The following is an 18553-nucleotide window of genomic DNA, read 5'->3' as shown; positions in this document are numbered from 1 at the left end:
ATTCAAGGAACAACAAATATGGTTAGTAGCAGCGGAGTCAAGAATCCACGTTGATACATTATCAGCTACTAAGCATGCTTCGGTAACTAGTACAATACTATGTTCCTTTGCTTTGAGATTGGCAGGACAGTTCTTTTTATCAGCCTTGTGAGGTCTCTTCTTAGTTCCAGAGGCGGAGGCTTTTTGCTCAGTAGCATGTGCCTCTCCTTGATTCCTCTTTCTCTTAGTGAGACCTACAGCAGTGTGAAGTTCCTTCATAAGCTTGGTAACAGTGTACTCTAGCTTGTTTATGGAGTAGTTCATCTTGGAGGTATCAAGAGATGCGGGGAGAGTTTCTAAGATCATATCTATGACATTCTTCCCATCAATCTCAGATCCTAGGATTTCCATTTTATTTAGAAAACTAATGACCAGTATCATAAAGTCTCTAACAGGAGTCCTAGCCTTCATATGACAGTTCATAAACTGTCGGACTGCTTTTTGCCTTGCTTGACGCCTTTGCCCTCCAAATATCTCAAGGAGATTGTAGAGCATTTCGGCGGCAGTCTCGATGTCGCGATGTTGCTCTTTCGGCATATTGTTCATAGATGCCAAGATATAGCACCTCACAATCTCATCGGATCGAAGCCAGGCCACTAAGGCGTCATTGTCCTCTTGAGTTGAATCATCATTCGTCAGAGGAGGACACGGGGTGGTGAGTACCCATTTGTGCTTGGTAAGGATTATGTCGAGGTTAAGTTTCGAGTCTATGTAGTTTTCGTTTTTGAATTTGTTCGAGGAAAGAAAGATTGAGAGAAGGTTGAGATACATATTGCCTAATAAAGTTGAAACAAGTTTATGATTAGTCTTTGGTTTAGGATTTAAGTTTTATTAAGACTTTTATAAAATCCAAAGGTGTTATAAACCAAACGATAATTTACTCCCTCAAGAGAAGGCCGCAAAAAATCTCCTTTTATAAGTAAATGACACATCATTAATGCTTAGCCAAGATGTCAATACATCAGCTTTGACTAGCCACCTTGTAAATTGGTTTGATCACTCATATCCTTTCGCAGAGCCTCAAGGGAGGATTACTAGGGATTGAGCCTAAGTGTGTAACCAACCACTTAGTCCAAAAGATCAGCTTTGAAAAACAATCCCCCAAGGGGAGGCCTTGTCATCATTGCATCACTCTCGGACGTAGCTCATTGAGCAATGATCGAGGCAATAACGCCTTGGAGTACTCACATTTAAGTGAGGGTCGCAAGAGCGGCTCTTAGTCCCACGTTATTGCATCTTTCATTAGTGTTGGGGATCGTGGGTTACAAACAACGAATATAACCCTCCCACTTAGTTTTTGGAGTTGGTTCATCGACTCTTATAAGTTCGGAAACAGATTTCCTAGTTAGAGAGCGACAGAGCGGACAACTAGAAGAGAATCCTAGATCGACATGTTCAGAGCAATATTAGTGCATAAAGGCACAAGGTACATACTCGATCTTTTCCTATTTTCTATTTCGGGAAAGTGCGTGAGGGAAGTGTGAACTTCAACTCACTCGAACACTTGAAAGTTTGAGATTACACATCTTTTTATTTTTCGGCTTGTCTACAAGGAGACCTCCCACTCAAAATTTCAAGAGCATATAGATTTTGAACATATGTGATATAGATATAGTTTTGAAAACATTTTGAAAATTTATTTGATTTGGATGACAAAATTATTTTCAAGTTTGAAAGTGAAAACGGTTTTTCAAAATTCAAACTAGTTTTGTAAAAATTCAATTTCAATTAAACTTTCAAAAATCAAAACATTTTAATCTTACACATCATGTTTATAATCATATGAAAAACATTTTTGCTCAAGAAAATTTTCTCATTAGAGTTCTATAACTCATGGTAGTGGGGTTTGAAAATCCGGATTTCTTAAAAACTGGAGTTTCAGACAGCCGCGCACCTCAGAGTAAAATCGCCATATCTGGCGGCTCCAATGTCCTTTTGAGCCGAAACCGGTGCCATTGGACAGAGGACAGACAGAGATTTAATTTGATTCAATAATCATTAAATTTAGATTTCTGAGCAGAGAGTTATGCCACTTTTAATGCGGGTTTACTCCTGCTCGAAGAAAAAGAAATAAATTAAAGCTTGGTCCTTTTTAGGTGCGAAAAAGAATCGAGTGTAACGGAACGTTTTAAGATGTTGTTTAAAGCTTCTATTTGTGTTTTATTAGCAGTGTAATAACATAGAATAAAAGAAATAACAACATGCATAAAACGATTCAAGTAAATAAACGAAACTAGCAAGACAATATAACTAGTCACAAAATTTTACTCGAAATTTCTCAAACCTTTAAAACACGTTTTTCAATATAAAAAATTAAAAACTTTTAGAAATGATTCTAATGTGTTTTAAAAACATCCCAAACTCATAGAAAATCAACATGCGTTTTAATTTCAAGGCAAGAGCAATAAATTAAAAAAAATCTAAGATTACAATTCTAACTTGTCACAAAATTAGTAAACTTTCGAAAACGATTTTCAAGCTCATAATTTTAAAAACATGTACATGCTAATCTTTGACCATAGCTCTGATACCATTTGTTGGAATCGATCTAGGGTTTAAGAAAATAATTAACGCTTCGGAAAGCGGCGGAATTTTAAAAATTTTCTTTTACAAGTAAAAACGGTTTTTACTAACCTAGACAAGTGCAAGTACATGTAATTAAAAACTAATATGAGCTAGAAGTTTACTAACCTTTCTTGAAGCTTGAACTTTGAAGAAGCTTGTGGAAAGTTTGCAACGCTCGTCTCCCCTCGCAGCACGTCTCTCTTTCTTTCCTCGGCACCTCGAGCAACCACGAAAGTTTCTATCACTAAATCACTCGAAAAGAAGGAATCAGTGAGTGGGCACTTTTAAACACTACGACTTAAGAACGAGTCTCGAAGTCGCAGAGCTAAACACTAGGTCGAGTGAGGACCTAGGTGCCAAGACAAGAAAAAATCGAAAATAAACTAGAGAGAGAGAGAGGATTTTCGGCCACAAGTTCTAGAGAGAGAGACTCTCAATCTCTAACTTATGTGGGATTAGAAAACAATGAGAATGAGGGCCCTATTTATAGGAGAGGGATTACCTTCAATAAGGTAGTTTCCTCTTCTACAAAATATCACATATTCATGAGCAAAAAACTAGTTTCCTCTTTACCCATGTTGGGCGCCCAACTCATGCCTTTAAAGGCTTGGATTTGTTTCCTATTTTGTTCCATTCTCCAGTTGGCCGATTCCCATGTGCATCCATATGCAAATTTGTTTCCTCTTTTTATTTTGGCAAGTATCTAAATACATTTATGCACAAAATAAACTCTTTCTCTTGGGTTTGGGCGTGTAAGACTTTCTAGAAGCCTTCTAGATTTTTCTTCATTTGTTCATAACAACATAAGAAAAGCCCATTAAGAATTTTCAATAAAATTCTTATGAAATGAAATTAATTCACAAGGCCCAATGATCAAGTCCTGGCCGAGTGACATTAAGTCATCAAATGAACTTGTCAAAAAATTTATTGACATTCATTTCATCCTTTGTCTCAAAAGACAAAAATACCCTTTTGACTATTTTCGTTCTTGTTTTGACTTAGCTTCCAGTTTAACTATTCCTATCGATGTGATTCGTGACAGTGACCTCATGGACCCAAATGAACAAAGCTTTAGCTAAACACTTGGACTCAAAAGTTCACAAACCTTTTCCAAGTTTAGCTTAATGCCAACTGACTCCACTAAAAAGCTAACACTGAAAATCTCTCGGTTCAAATGAATTTATTTTCTACTCAAGAATTCGACATAATTATGATGAGCGGATCCACTGAATATTATCTATGTTTACCCTTCATGAATGTCATCAGCTAGTCGGGATTTACTAAATTACCATTTTACCCTTCTAGCTGTTATTTCCTCAACTCCTTTGTCGCTTGTGAATAAGTTAGAAACAATGTATTGACGAGGAGCTAACAAGTCACATTGTTTCATCCAAAAGAGTCAGGACTCAATTTGGACACTGGCCAGTTCATTTATTCACACTCCAAGGAACAAAGCATGAGGTGACATACATTGCATTTCAGCAATCTTGTACATGAATTCCATATCTATGAGAACTTCACAAAGTTACTCATGTCAGACTCACAACTTAGTACTTCACCAATAGGCCTTGTTCGGAATCACATAGTGAGTCCGAACTTTGACTTTCTCAAATGAGAATACTAAGGTGTGAAATGGCATGTCTCATTTCAGGATTAAGGTAAGCATGATGCAATTCATACATAGTGACTTCGAGACATAAGAGGTTAAATGGTTTGTTCTTATATTGTCACTAGAAGTGCACTGGTCAATTCAGTACCTTCGGAAGATACCTAGAAGAACTATAGAGTCCCCAACTCTCAATGCCTCATAACCAGACATCATAGATTCTTCTAACAATCATACTAAGGTCAATAGTCCTTTGACCCTAAGATTGCGAATATATCGTTTTAAGCAAACTACGAAGAGTTTGTTCATGCAAATCTACATTTGTCTCTTCGTGAGTTGTTAAGTTTGTTTATGGACTAAAAGACTAAAGTTTTATCATAAAGCTTCAAACAAAGAAAGAATGAATGAACGTTTCAACTTTATTAATGAATAGATAGGCAATTACAAGCAAGAGTCTTCATGAGACTTTATTACATCAAATGTACAAAATAAAGACTACAACTCTTCTTGTGGGCACCATTGACAACAAACTCCCACTTGACTCAAAGAAGGTGTGTGTAGTCCTTCATGCCTAATCCCTCACGATGTTGGTCGAAGACCTTGTTCGCTAGGGCCTTGGTGAATGGATCTGCGAGGTTGTCCACCGTTGAGATCTTCTTCACTTCCACGTCTCCGCGCTGCACGATCTCTCGAATCAAATGGTATTTCCTCTCAATATGCTTAGAGCGCTTATGGCTTCTAGGTTCCTTTGAGTTAGCGACAGCCCCACTATTATCACAATAAAGGGTCATGGGCTCGTCGACGTTTGGAACAACTTCCAAATACTTAAGGAACTTTTTAAGCCATACAGCCTCTTTGGATGCTTCACAAGCAGCCACATATTCTGCTTCCATTGTGGAGTCAGCAATGCAAGATTGCTTAATACTTCTCCACACAACAGCTCCACCATTAAGGATGAACACAGATCCCGAAGTGGATTTCCTAGAATCCTTATCCGCTTGAAAATCGGAGTCGGTATATCCCGTCATAGTCAGGTCAGTACCTGAGTATGTAAGCATCAAGTTCCTAGTTCTTCGAAGATACTTAAGAACATGCTTAACAGCAATCCAGTGCTCGGGTCCAGGGTTGGATTGGAAACGGCTAACTACGCCAACGGCGAAACATATATCAGGTCTAGTGCAAAGCATAGCATACATGAGGCTTCCTACGGCAGAGGCGTAAGGAATCTTCCTCATGTCTTCAATCTCTTGTGCAGTCTTGGGAGACTGGTCCTTAGAGAGTGAAACTCCATGCCTAAAGGGTGTTTGACCCCTCTTGCAGTCTTGCATCGAGAAGCGATCCATCACCTTATCAATATAAGATGCTTGAGAGAGCGACAGGGTCCGGTTTTTCCTATCTCGAAAGATTTGGATTCCCAGAATGTATGCGGCTTCTCCTAGATCCTTCATATCGAATTGCTTTGCCAGCCAGACCTTAACCTCAGATAACTTACCCACGTCATTGCCAATGAGCAGTATATCATCGACATATAGTACCAGAAACATAACTTTGTCTTCGTGTATTAACTTGTAAACACAAGGCTCATCTATTGATTGTTCAAAGCCGAAGCTCTTTACAGTTTCATCGAATCTAATATTCCATGACCTAGATGCTTGCTTTAGTCCATAAATGGATTTAAGCAACTCACAAACCTTGGTCTCTTGACCTTTATCCACGAAACCGTCTGGTTGAGCCATGTAAATGCGCTCGTCAAGATTCCCATTCAGAAAGGCTGACTTGACATCCATTTGCTAGATCTCATAGTCGAGAGCTGCAGCTATGGATAGGAGTATGCGGATGGATTTAAGCATCGCGACTGGCGAGAAGGTTTCTTCATAGTCAATCCCTTCTTGTTGGGTATAACCCTTTGCCAAAAGTCGTGCTTTGAACGTCTCGACGTTCCCATCAGGACCCTTTTTCTTCTTGTATATCCACTTACACCCTACGGATTTAATCCCTTCAGGAAGGTCTACAAGTTTCCAGACTTTGTTGACATACATCGAGTGCATTTCAACTTTCATGGCGTCAAGCCAAAGGTTTGATTCAGAACAAGCCATCGCTTGGCTATAGGAAACAGGGTCATCCATGTCAGAGACGGCTACAAGAGAGTCTCTATAAGACATGTACCTGTCAGGCTTTTGAGTAGCCCTCCCACTACGTCTAAGTACTACTTGACGAGATTCTGATGAGTTAGGTTGTGTTTCAGTTGGGGTAAGAACAGTTCTTACAGATGAGGTAGAAGCTTCCTCACCCAACATTTCTTCAAGCACAATTTTGCTTCTAGGTTTTGCATCTTTCATAAAGTCCTCCTCGAGGAAACGAGCATTCGTGCTAACGAAAGTCTTATCGTCCTCGGGACTATAGAAAGTAAAACCTTTGGTTTCCTTCGGATATCCTACAAATAGGCACAATTCTGACCTACTAGCCAACTTGCTAGTCTTTTGCCTCAGCACGTGTGCAGGGCAACCCCAAATTCGGATGCGGCCAAGATTCACTTTACGGCCAGTCCATCGTTCATAAGGAGTACCAGGAACCGTTTTAGACGGAACTTGGTTCAGAATGTAAGCGGCTGTTTCGAGGGCATATCCCCAAAAGGAAGGAGGGAGTGATGAGTAACTCATCATTGATCTAACCATCTCCATTAGAGTTCGGTTCCTTCTCTCTGACACTCCGTTTTGTTGAGGTGTGCCAGGTGCGGTAAGCTGAGAAGCGATACCTTCTTCTTTAAGAAAGTCATCGAACTCTCTAGACATATACTCACCACCTCGATCGGATCGAAGGGTTTTGATCACTTTGCCAGTTTGCTTTTCCACTAAAGCCCTAAAGACCTTAAATACGTTAAAGGTCTCGGATTTGTGTTTGAGCAAATAGACAAACCCATATCTTGAGTAATCATCAGTGAAGGTAACGAAGTATTCGTATCCTCCACGTGCCTGTTGGTTGAGCGGACCACATACATCAGAATGTATTAGTTCCAGCAACTCAGTGGCTCTTCGACCCTTATCGGAGAAAGGTCGCTTAGTCATTTTTCCTTCTATACAGGATTCACAAGTAGGTAGTGAACCTATTGCAGAGGCTTGGAGTGGACCATCCCTCACAAGTCTCTTAATCCTATCTAGACTGATATGACCAAGTCTTAAGTGCCAGAGGTATGTTGATTTTGTTAGATCGGAGGATTCAGAAAGTTTGATCCTCTTTGGCTCCCTAATTAGATCGTTATCTATTTCGGTGTCTAAAAGAGAAGGTTGAGTGGGATAGATGTAAAAAAGACCATTCTTCATACATGCATCAGTGACAAAAGAATTATCAGGAAACGAAATACGAATTCCATTCTTAATGAACTTTAAACAATAATCTTGCTCAAGAAGACGAGCAACGGATATTAAGTTCTTACCAAAGGTAGGAACAAAATAAACATTATTCAAGTTTATAGTACGGTCTTCAAAAGACAATGTCACGGATCCCACAGCCTTCGCAGACACCAGGCTCCCATCACCCCATTTGAAACAGAACTCGCCTTCCACTAAGCTTTTGGTTTTCTTGAAACCATTCAAGGAACAACAAATATGGTTAGTAGCAGCGGAGTCAAGAATCCACGTTGATACATTATCAGCTACTAAGCATGCTTCGGTAACTAGTACAATACTATGTTCCTTTGCTTTGAGATTGGCAGGACAGTTCTTTTTATCAGCCTTGTGAGGTCTCTTCTTAGTTCCAGAGGCGGAGGCTTTTTGCTCAGTAGCATGTGCCTCTCCTTGATTCCTCTTTCTCTTAGTGAGACCTACAGCAGTGTGAAGTTCCTTCATAAGCTTGGTAACAGTGTACTCTAGCTTGTTTATGGAGTAGTTCATCTTGGAGGTATCAAGAGATGCGGGGAGAGTTTCTAAGATCATATCTATGACATTCTTCCCATCAATCTCAGATCCTAGGATTTCCATTTTATTTAGAAAACTAATGACCAGTATCATAAAGTCTCTAACAGGAGTCCTAGCCTTCATATGACAGTTCATAAACTGTCGGACTGCTTTTTGCCTTGCTTGACGCCTTTGCCCTCCAAATATCTCAAGGAGATTGTAGAGCATTTCGGCGGCAGTCTCGATGTCGCGATGTTTCTCTTTCGGCATATTGTTCATAGATGCCAAGATATAGCACCTCACAATCTCATCGGATCGAAGCCAGGCCACTAAGGCGTCATTGTCCTCTTGAGTTGAATCATCATTCGTCAGAGGAGGACACGGGGTGGTGAGAACCCATTTGTGCTTGGTAAGGATTATGTCGAGGTTAAGTTTCGAGTCTATGTAGTTTTCGTTTTTGAATTTGTTCGAGGAAAGAAAGATTGAGAGAAGGTTGAGATACATATTGCCTAATAAAGTTGAAACAAGTTTATGATTAGTCTTTGGTTTAGGATTTAAGTTTTATTAAGACTTTTATAAAATCCAAAGGTGTTATAAACCAAACGATAATTTACTCCCTCAAGAGAAGGCCGCAAAAAATCTCCTTTTATAAGTAAATGACACATCATTAATGCTTAGCCAAGATGTCAATACATCAGCTTTGACTAGCCACCTTGTAAATTGGTTTGATCACTCATATCCTTTCGCAGAGCCTCAAGGGAGGATTACTAGGGATTGAGCCTAAGTGTGTAACCAACCACTTAGTCCAAAAGATCAGCTTTGAAAAACAATCCCCCAAGGGGAGGCCTTGTCATCATTGCATCACTCTCGGACGTAGCTCATTGAGCAATGATCGAGGCAATAACGCCTTGGAGTACTCACATTTAAGTGAGGGTCGCAAGAGCGGCTCTTAGTCCCACGTTATTGCATCTTTCATTAGTGTTGGGGATCGTGGGTTACAAACAACGAATATAACCCTCCCACTTAGTTTTTGGAGTTGGTTCATCGACTCTTATAAGTTCGGAAACAGATTTCCTAGTTAGAGAGCGACAGAGCGGACAACTAGAAGAGAATCCTAGATCGACATGTTCAGAGCAATATTAGTGCATAAAGGCACAAGGCACATACTCGATCTTTTCCTATTTTCTATTTCGGGAAAGTGCGTGAGGGAAGTGTGAACTTCAACTCACTCGAACACTTGAAAGTTTGAGATTACACATCTTTTTATTTCTCGGCTTGTCTACAAGGAGACCTCCCACTCAAAATTTCAAGAGCATATAGATTTTGAACATATGTGATATAGATATAGTTTTGAAAACATTTTGAAAATTTATTTGATTTGGATGACAAAATTATTTTCAAGTTTGAAAGTGAAAACGGTTTTTCAAAATTCAAACTAGTTTTGTAAAAATTCAATTTCAATTAAACTTTCAAAAATCAAAACATTTTAATCTTACACATCATGTTTATAATCATATGAAAAACATTTTTGCTCAAGAAAATTTTCTCATTAGAGTTCTATAACTCATGGTAGTGGGGTTTGAAAATCCGGATTTCTAAAAAACTGGAGTTTCAGACAGCCGCGCACCTCAGAGTAAAATCGCCATATCTGGCGGCTCCAATGTCCTTTTGAGCCGAAACCGGTGCCATTGGACAGAGGACAGACAGAGATTTAATTTGATTCAATAATCATTAAATTTAGATTTCTGAGCAGAGAGTTATGCCACTTTTAATGCGGGTTTACTCCTGCTCGAAGAAAAAGAAATAAATTAAAGCTTGGTCCTTTTTAGGTGCGAAAAAGAATCGAGTGTAACGGAACGTTTTAAGATGTTGTTTAAAGCTTCTATTTGTGTTTTATTAGCAGTGTAATAACATAGAATAAAAGAAATAACAACATGCATAAAACGATTCAAGTAAATAAACGAAACTAGCAAGACAATATAACTAGTCACAAAATTTTACTCGAAATTTCTCAAACCTTTAAAACACGTTTTTCAATATAAAAAATTAAAAACTTTTAGAAATGATTCTAATGTGTTTTAAAAACATCCCAAACTCATAGAAAATCAACATGCGTTTTAATTTCAAGGCAAGAGCAATAAATTAAAAAAAATCTAAGATTACAATTCTAACTTGTCACAAAATTAGTAAACTTTCGAAAACGATTTTCAAGCTCATAATTTTAAAAACATGTACATGCTAATCTTTGACCATAGCTCTGATACCATTTGTTGGAATCGATCTAGGGTTTAAGAAAATAATTAACGCTTCGGAAAGCGGCGGAATTTTAAAAATTTTCTTTTACAAGTAAAAACGGTTTTTACTAACCTAGACAAGTGCAAGTACATGTAATTAAAAACTAATATGAGCTAGAAGTTTACTAACCTTTCTTGAAGCTTGAACTTTGAAGAAGCTTGTGGAAAGTTTGCAACGCTCGTCTCCCCTCGCAGCACGTCTCTCTTTCTTTCCTCGGCACCTCGAGCAACCACGAAAGTTTCTATCACTAAATCACTCGAAAAGAAGGAATCAGTGAGTGGGCACTTTTAAACACTACGACTTAAGAACGAGTCTCGAAGTCGCAGAGCTAAACACTAGGTCGAGTGAGGACCTAGGTGCCAAGACAAGAAAAAATCGAAAATAAACTAGAGAGAGAGAGAGGATTTTCGGCCACAAGTTCTAGAGAGAGAGACTCTCAATCTCTAACTTATGTGGGATTAGAAAACAATGAGAATGAGGGCCCTATTTATAGGAGAGGGATTACCTTCAATAAGGTAGTTTCCTCTTCTACAAAATATCACATATTCATGAGCAAAAAACTAGTTTCCTCTTTACCCATGTTGGGCGCCCAACTCATGCCTTTAAAGGCTTGGATTTGTTTCCTATTTTGTTCCATTCTCCAGTTGGCCGATTCCCATGTGCATCCATATGCAAATTTGTTTCCTCTTTTTATTTTGGCAAGTATCTAAATACATTTATGCACAAAATAAACTCTTTCTCTTGGGTTTGGGCGTGTAAGACTTTCTAGAAGCCTTCTAGATTTTTCTTCATTTGTTCATAACAACATAAGAAAAGCCCATTAAGAATTTTCAATAAAATTCTTATGAAATGAAATTAATTCACAAGGCCCAATGATCAAGTCATGGCCGAGTGACATTAAGTCATCAAATGAACTTGTCAAAAAATTTATTGACATTCATTTCATCCTTTGTCTCAAAAGACAAAAATACCCTTTTAACTATTTTCGTTCTTGTTTTGACTTAGCTTCCAGTTTAACTATTCCTATCGATGTGATTCGTGACAGTGACCTCATGGACCCAAATGAACAAAGCTTTAGCTAAACACTTGGACTCAAAAGTTAACAAACCTTTTCCAAGTTTAGCTTAATGCCAACTGACTCTACTAAAGAGCTGACACTGAAAATCTCTCGGTTCAAATGAATTTATTTTCTACTCAAGAATTCGACCTAATTATGATGAGCGGATCCACTGAATATTATCTATGTTTACCCTTCATGAATGTCATCAGCTAGTCGGGATTTACTAAATTACCATTTTACCCTTCTAGCTGTTATTTCCTCAACTCATTTGTCGCTTGTGAATAAGTTAGAAACAATGTATTGACGAGGAGCTAACAAGTCACATTGTTTCATCCAAAAGAGTCAGGACTAAATTTGGACACTGGCCAGTTCATTTATTCACACTCCAAGGAACAAAGCATGAGGTGACATACATTGCATTTCAGCAATCTTGTACATGAATTCCATATCTATGAGAACTTCTCAAAGTTACTCATGTCAGACTCACAACTTAGTACTTCACCAATAGGCCTTGTTCGGAATCACATAGTGAGTCCGAACTTTGACTTTCTCAAATGAGAATACTAAGGTGTGAAATGGCATGTCTCATTTCAGGATTAAGGTAAGCATGATGCAATTCGTACATAGTGACTTCGAGACATAAGAGGTTAAATGGTTTGCTCTTATATTGTCTCAAGAAGTGCACTGGTCAATTCAGTACCTTCGGAAGATACCTAGAAGAACTATAGAGTCGCCAACTCTCAATGCCTCATAACCAGACATCATAGATTCTTCTAACAATCATACTAAGGTCAATAGTCCTTTGACCCTAAGATTGCGAATATATCGTTTTAAGCAAACTACGAAGAGTTTGTTCATGCAAATCTACATTTGTCTCTTCGTAAGTTGTTAAGTTTGTTTATGGACTAAAAGACTAAGGTTTTATCATAAAGCTTCAAACAAAGAAAGAATGAATGAACGTTTCAACTTTATTAATGAATAGATAGGCAATTACAAGCAAGAGTCTTCATGAGACTTTATTACATCAAATGTACAAAATAATGACTACAACTCTTCTTGTGGGCACCATTGACAACAAACTCCCACTTGACTCAAAGAAGGTGTGTGTAGTCCTTCATGCCTAATCCCTCACGATGTTGGTCGAAGACCTTGTTCGCTAGGGCCTTGGTGAATGGATCTGCGAGGTTGTCCACCGTTGAGATCTTCTTCACTTCCACGTCTCCGCGCTGCACGATCTCTCGAATCAAATGGTATTTCCTCTCAATATGCTTAGAGCGCTTATGGCTTCTAGGTTCCTTTGAGTTAGCGACAGCCCCACTATTATCACAATAAAGGGTCATGGGCTCGTCGACGTTTGGAACAACTTCCAAATACTTAAGGAACTTTTTAAGCCATACAGCCTCTTTGGATGCTTCACAAGCAGCCACATATTCTACTTCCATTGTGGAGTCAGCAATGCAAGATTGCTTAATACTTCTCCACACAACAGCTCCACCATTAAGGATGAACACAGATCCCGAAGTGGATTTCCTAGAATCCTTATCCGCTTGAAAATCGGAGTCGGTATATCCCGTCATAGTCAGGTCAGTACCTGAGTATGTAAGCATCAAGTTCCTAGTTCTTCGAAGATACTTAAGAACATGCTTAACAGCAATCCAGTGCTCGGGTCCAGGGTTGGATTGGAAACGGCTAACTACGCTAACGGCGAAACATATATCAGGTCTAGTGCAAAGCATAGCATACATGAGGCTTCCTACGGCAGAGGCGTAAGGAATCTTCCTCATGTCTTCAATCTCTTGTGCAGTCTTGGGAGACTGGTCCTTAGAGAGTGAAACTCCATGCCTAAAGGGTGTTTGACCCCTCTTGCAGTCTTGCATCGAGAAGCGATCCATCACCTTATCAATATAAGATGCTTGAGAGAGCGACAGGGTCCGGTTTTTCCTATCTCGAAAGATTTGGATTCCCAGAATGTATGCGGCTTCTCCTAGATCCTTCATATCGAATTGCTTTGCCAGCCAGACCTTAACCTCAGATAACTTACCCACGTTATTGCCAATGAGCAGTATATCATCGACATGAGACTTTATTACATCATTGCCGAGGAAAGAAAGAGAGACGTGCTGCGAGGGAGACGGACGTTATCAACCTTCCGAAGGCTCATCAACGTTCAAGCTTCTAAAGAGGTTAGTAAATTTATTATGCTCATATTAGTTTTATTTATATGTACTTGCTCTTTGTCTAGGTTAATAAAAACTGTTTTACTTAAAAACAAAATTTTTAAAATTCCGCCGCTTAACGAAGCGTTAAACTTTTTCTTAAACCCTAGATCAATTCCAACACACTCCTCGAGTTGAGTGCCGAGTCCACGAGTCGACTGATGACTCCTTATTTTGACTCTCCACATAGCTCCTCGAGTTGAGGTCACTCCTCGAGTTGAGTGCCGAGTCCTCGAGTCGACTGATGACTCCTTGTGTTGACTCTCCACATAACTCCTCGAGTTGAGGTCACTCCTCGAGTTGAGTTCCGAGTCCACGAGTCGACTGATGATTCCTCGGGTTGACTCTCCACATAACTCCTCGAGTTGAGGTCACTCCTTGAGTTGAGTTCCGAGTCCACGAGTTGACTGATAAGTCCTCGTGCCGACTCTACACATAACTCCTCGAGTTGAGGTCACTCCTCGAGTTGAGTGCCGAGTCCACGAGTCGACTGATGACTCCTCGTGTTGACTTTCCACATAGCTCCTCGAGTTGAGGTCACTCCTCGAGTTGAGTGCCGAGTCCACGAGTCAACTGATGACTCCTTGTTTTGACTCTCCACATAGCGCCTCGAGTGAGGCCACTCCTCGAGTTGAGTGCCGAGTCCTCGAGTCGACTGATGACTCCTTCTGTTGACTCTCCACATAACTCCTCGAGTTGAGGTCACTCCTCGAGTTGAGTTCCGAGTCCACGAGTCGACTGATGACTCCTCGTGTTGACTCTCCACATAACTCCTCGAGTTGAGGTCACTCCTCGAGTTGAGTTCCGAGTCCACAGGTCGACTGATGACTCCTCGTGTTGACTCTCCACATAACTCCTCGAGTTGAGGTCACTCCTCGAGCTGAGTGCCGAGTCCACGAGTCGACTGATGACTCCTCGTGTTGACTCTCCATATAGCTCCTCGAGTTGAGATCACTCCTCGCGTTGAGTTCCGAGTCCGCAAGTCGACTGATGACTCCTCGTGTTGACTCTCCACATAACTCCTCGAGTTGAGGTCACTCCTCGAGTTGAGTTCCGAGTCCACGAATTGACTGATGATTCCTCGTGTTGACTTTCCACATAACTCCTCGAGTTGAGGTCACTCCTTGAGTTGAGTTCCGAGTACACGAGTTGGCTGATAAGTCCTCATGCCGACTCTACATATAACTCCTCGAGTTGAGGTCACTCCTCGAGTTGAGTGCCGAGTCCACGAGTCGACTGATGACTCCTCGTGTTGACTTTCCACATAGCTCCTCGGGTTGAGATCACTCCTCAAGTTGAGTGCCGAGTCCGCAAGTCGACTGATGACTCCTCGTGTTGACTCTCCACATAACTCCTCGAGTTGAGGTCACTCCTTGAGTTGAGTTCCTTGTCCACGGGTCGACTGATGACTCCTCGTGTTGACTCTCCTCATAACTCCTCGAGTCAAGTTCATTCCTCTTGTCTAGTTCACTCCATGAGTCGACTAACTACTCATCACGCCGACTCTACATGACTCCTCGAGTTGAGTTCACTCCTCGAGTTGAGCTCCGAGTCCACCTGTCGATTGATAAGTCCTCGTGCCGACTTTGCACATGACTCCTCGAGTTGAGTTCACTCCTCGAGTTGAGTTTTGAGTCCACGAGTCGACTGATAAGTCCTCGTGCTGACTCTACACATGACTCCTCGAGTTGAGTTACGAGTCCACGAGCCGACTAATAAGTCCTCATACCGACTCTACACATGACTCCTCGAGTTGAGTTCCGAGTCCACGAGCCGACTGATAAGTCCTCGTGCCGACTCTACACATGACTCCTCGAGTTAAGTTCCGAGTCCATGAGTCGAGTAACTAGTCCTCGTGTCAACTCTATAGACAACTCCTCGAGATGAGTTCCTTCTTCGAGTCGCGAGTCGACTAATAAGTCCTCGTGTCATCTCTGTGCACAACTCCTCAAGGTGAGTCACAAGCCCATGAGTCGACTTACAAGTCCTCGTGTAAACCATGCACGACTTCTCGAGTCGGCAATCAAGGATAGACTCACAAGCCTCAATTATAAATCTACATGCTCTACTACAAGCAACAAGAAAGCCGTCCCTAACGACGTGCTTACGTCGCCCCTAACGGCGCACCAAAATTCACTCTACGACGCTCTCGTGAGAATAAGAATGGGCCAATTGAGTCCCCAAACGTGACACGCGCGCCGTGGCGCCACGCTCACAAGGGCACAAGACCCGACCCAAGAGACTCAACCCGAAAATGTGACCAGCGCACTAAGTTACCACACTCGCCGGGGGATCAAGTCTACACCTAACTCCGCCTATCACGTGACACGCGCACCCAAGGGTGCCACACTCATAAGGTGGTATGGTCGCGCTCCCCGCCCAGCTCGTGCGCCAATAGGCAGCAAGTCATATATGGGTTTCAAAGGCTTGCGCCCACCGGAGGAAACTGGTCTAGCCAGCGTCCACGGAAAACTTGGTCACACAATGTGGCACCGAGGCCCCCCAAGGCCCAAGCCGCGCACAACAAAGCCGTGCAAATCGATCACACCTTCATTTGTAGGTCGAGAAAATAAGCCGCGCACAACAAAGCCGTGCAAATCGATCACGCCTTCATTGGTAGGTAGAGAAAATAAGCCACGCATAATAAAGCCGTGCAAATCGATTACACCTTCGTTGGTAAGTCGAGAAAATAAGCCACGCACCGACAAGACATGCAAATCGATTACGCCTTCATTTGTAAATCGAGAAAATAAGCCGCGCGCCCCCAAGACGTGCAAATTGATTACGCCTTCATTGGTAAGTCAAGAAAATAAGCCGCGCACCTCCAAGACGTGCGGATCGATTACGTCTTCATTGGTAAGTCGAGAAAATAAGCCGCGCACCTCCAAGACGTGCAAATCGATTACGCCCTCGTCGGCAAATCGAGAAAATAAGACGCGCACCGACAAAACCATGCGAATCGATTACGATAGTATGTCGAGAATATAAGACACGTAAAAAGAAAGACAGCAAAAGCCGTCCCTTACGACGCACCAAATGTTGTCAATGGTGCCCACAAGAAGAGTAGTAGTGTCTATTTGTGTACATTTGATGTAATATAGTCTTACGAAGACTCTTGCTTGTAATTGCTTATTCATTAATAAAAAGTTGAAACGTTCATTCAATCTTCCTTGCCTGAAGCTTTATGATAAAACCTTAGTCTTTTAGTCCATAAACAAACTTAACAACTTACGAAGAGACAAATGTAGATTTGCATGAACAAACTCTTCGTAGTTTTCTTAAAACGATATATTCGCAATCTTAGGGTCAAAGGACTATTGACCTCAGTATGATTGTTAGAAGAATCTATGATGTCTGGTTATGAGGCATTGAGAGTTGGAGACTCTATAGTTCTTCTAGGTATCTTCCGAAGGTACTGAATTGACCAGTGCACTTCTAGAGACAAGATAAGAACAAACCATTTAACCTCTTATGTCTCGAAGTCACTATGTATGAATTCCATCATGCTTACCTTAATCCTGAAATGAGACATGCCATTTCACACCTTAGTATTCTCATTTTAGAAAGTCAGAGTTCGAACTCACTATGTGATTCCGAACAGGGCCTATTGGTGAAGTACTAAGTTGTGAGTATGTCATGAGTAACTTTGTGAAGTTCTCATAGATATGGAATTCATGTACAAGATTGCTGAAATGCAATGTATGTCACCTCATGCTTTGTTCCTTGGAGTGTGAATAAATGAACTGGCCAGTGTCCAAATTGAGTCCCGACTCTTTTGGATGAAACAATGTGACTTGTTAGCTCCTCGTCAATACATTGTTTCTAACTTATTCACAAGCGACAAAGGAGTTGAGGAAATAACAGCTAGAAGGGTAAAATGGTAATTTAGTAAATCCCGACTAGCTGATGACATTCATGAAGGGTAAACATAGATAATATTCAGTGGATCCGCTCATCATAATTAGGTCGAATTCTTGAGTAGAAAATAAATTCATTTGAACCGAGAGATTTTCAGTGTCAACTCTTTAGTGGAGTCAGTTGGCATTAAGCTAAACTTGGAAAAGGTTTGTGAACTTTTGAGTCCAAGTGTTTAGCTCAAGCTTTGTTCATTTGGGTCCATGAGGTCACTGTCACGAATCACATCGATAGGAATAGTTAAACTGGAAGCTAAGTCAAAACAAGAACGAAAATAGTTAAAAGGGTATTTTTGTCTTTTGAGACAAAGGATGAAATGAATGTCAATAAATTTTTTGACAAGTTCATTTGATGACTTAATGTCACTCGGCCATGACTTGATCATTGGGCCTTGTGAATTAATTTCATTTCATAAGAATTTTATTGAAAATTCTTAATGGGTCTTTTTCATGTTCTCATGAATAAATGAAGAAGCTTCTAGAAGCTCCTTCTAGAGACATGTTGGGCGCCCAACATACCTAAGGAAAGAGAGTTTATTTTGTGCATAAATGTATTTAGATACTTGCCAAAAGAAAAAGAGGAAACAAATTTGCATATGCATGCATAAGGGAATCGGCCATGTTGAGAGAAAAGGCAAGCCTTGAACAAAATAGGAAACAAATCAAGGCTTCTAGAAGCCTTGTGTTGGCCGAGTGTCTCAAAGGGAAAAAGAGGAAATTGGCTCATGAATATGTGATATTCTATAGAAGAGGAAACTACCTTATTGAAGGTGAGACCTCTCCTATATCGAGTGATTTAGTGATAATAACTTTCGTGGTTGCTCGAGGTGCCGAGGAAAGAAAGAGAGACGTGCTGCAAGGGGAGACGAGCGTTGCAAACTTTCCAAAAGCTTCTTCAAAGTTCAATCTTCAAGAAAGGTTAGTAAACTTCTAGCTCATATTAGTTTTTTAATTACATGTACTTG

This window comes from Urtica dioica, chromosome 4, assembly GCF_054948205.1.
Source record: "Urtica dioica subsp. dioica isolate 48M chromosome 4, U.dioica_male_clone48M_v1_H2, whole genome shotgun sequence".
Taxonomy (NCBI): Eukaryota; Viridiplantae; Streptophyta; class Magnoliopsida; order Rosales; family Urticaceae; genus Urtica; species Urtica dioica.
The sequence above is the reverse complement of the archived record's forward strand: the minus strand, read 5'-3'. Positions refer to the sequence as shown.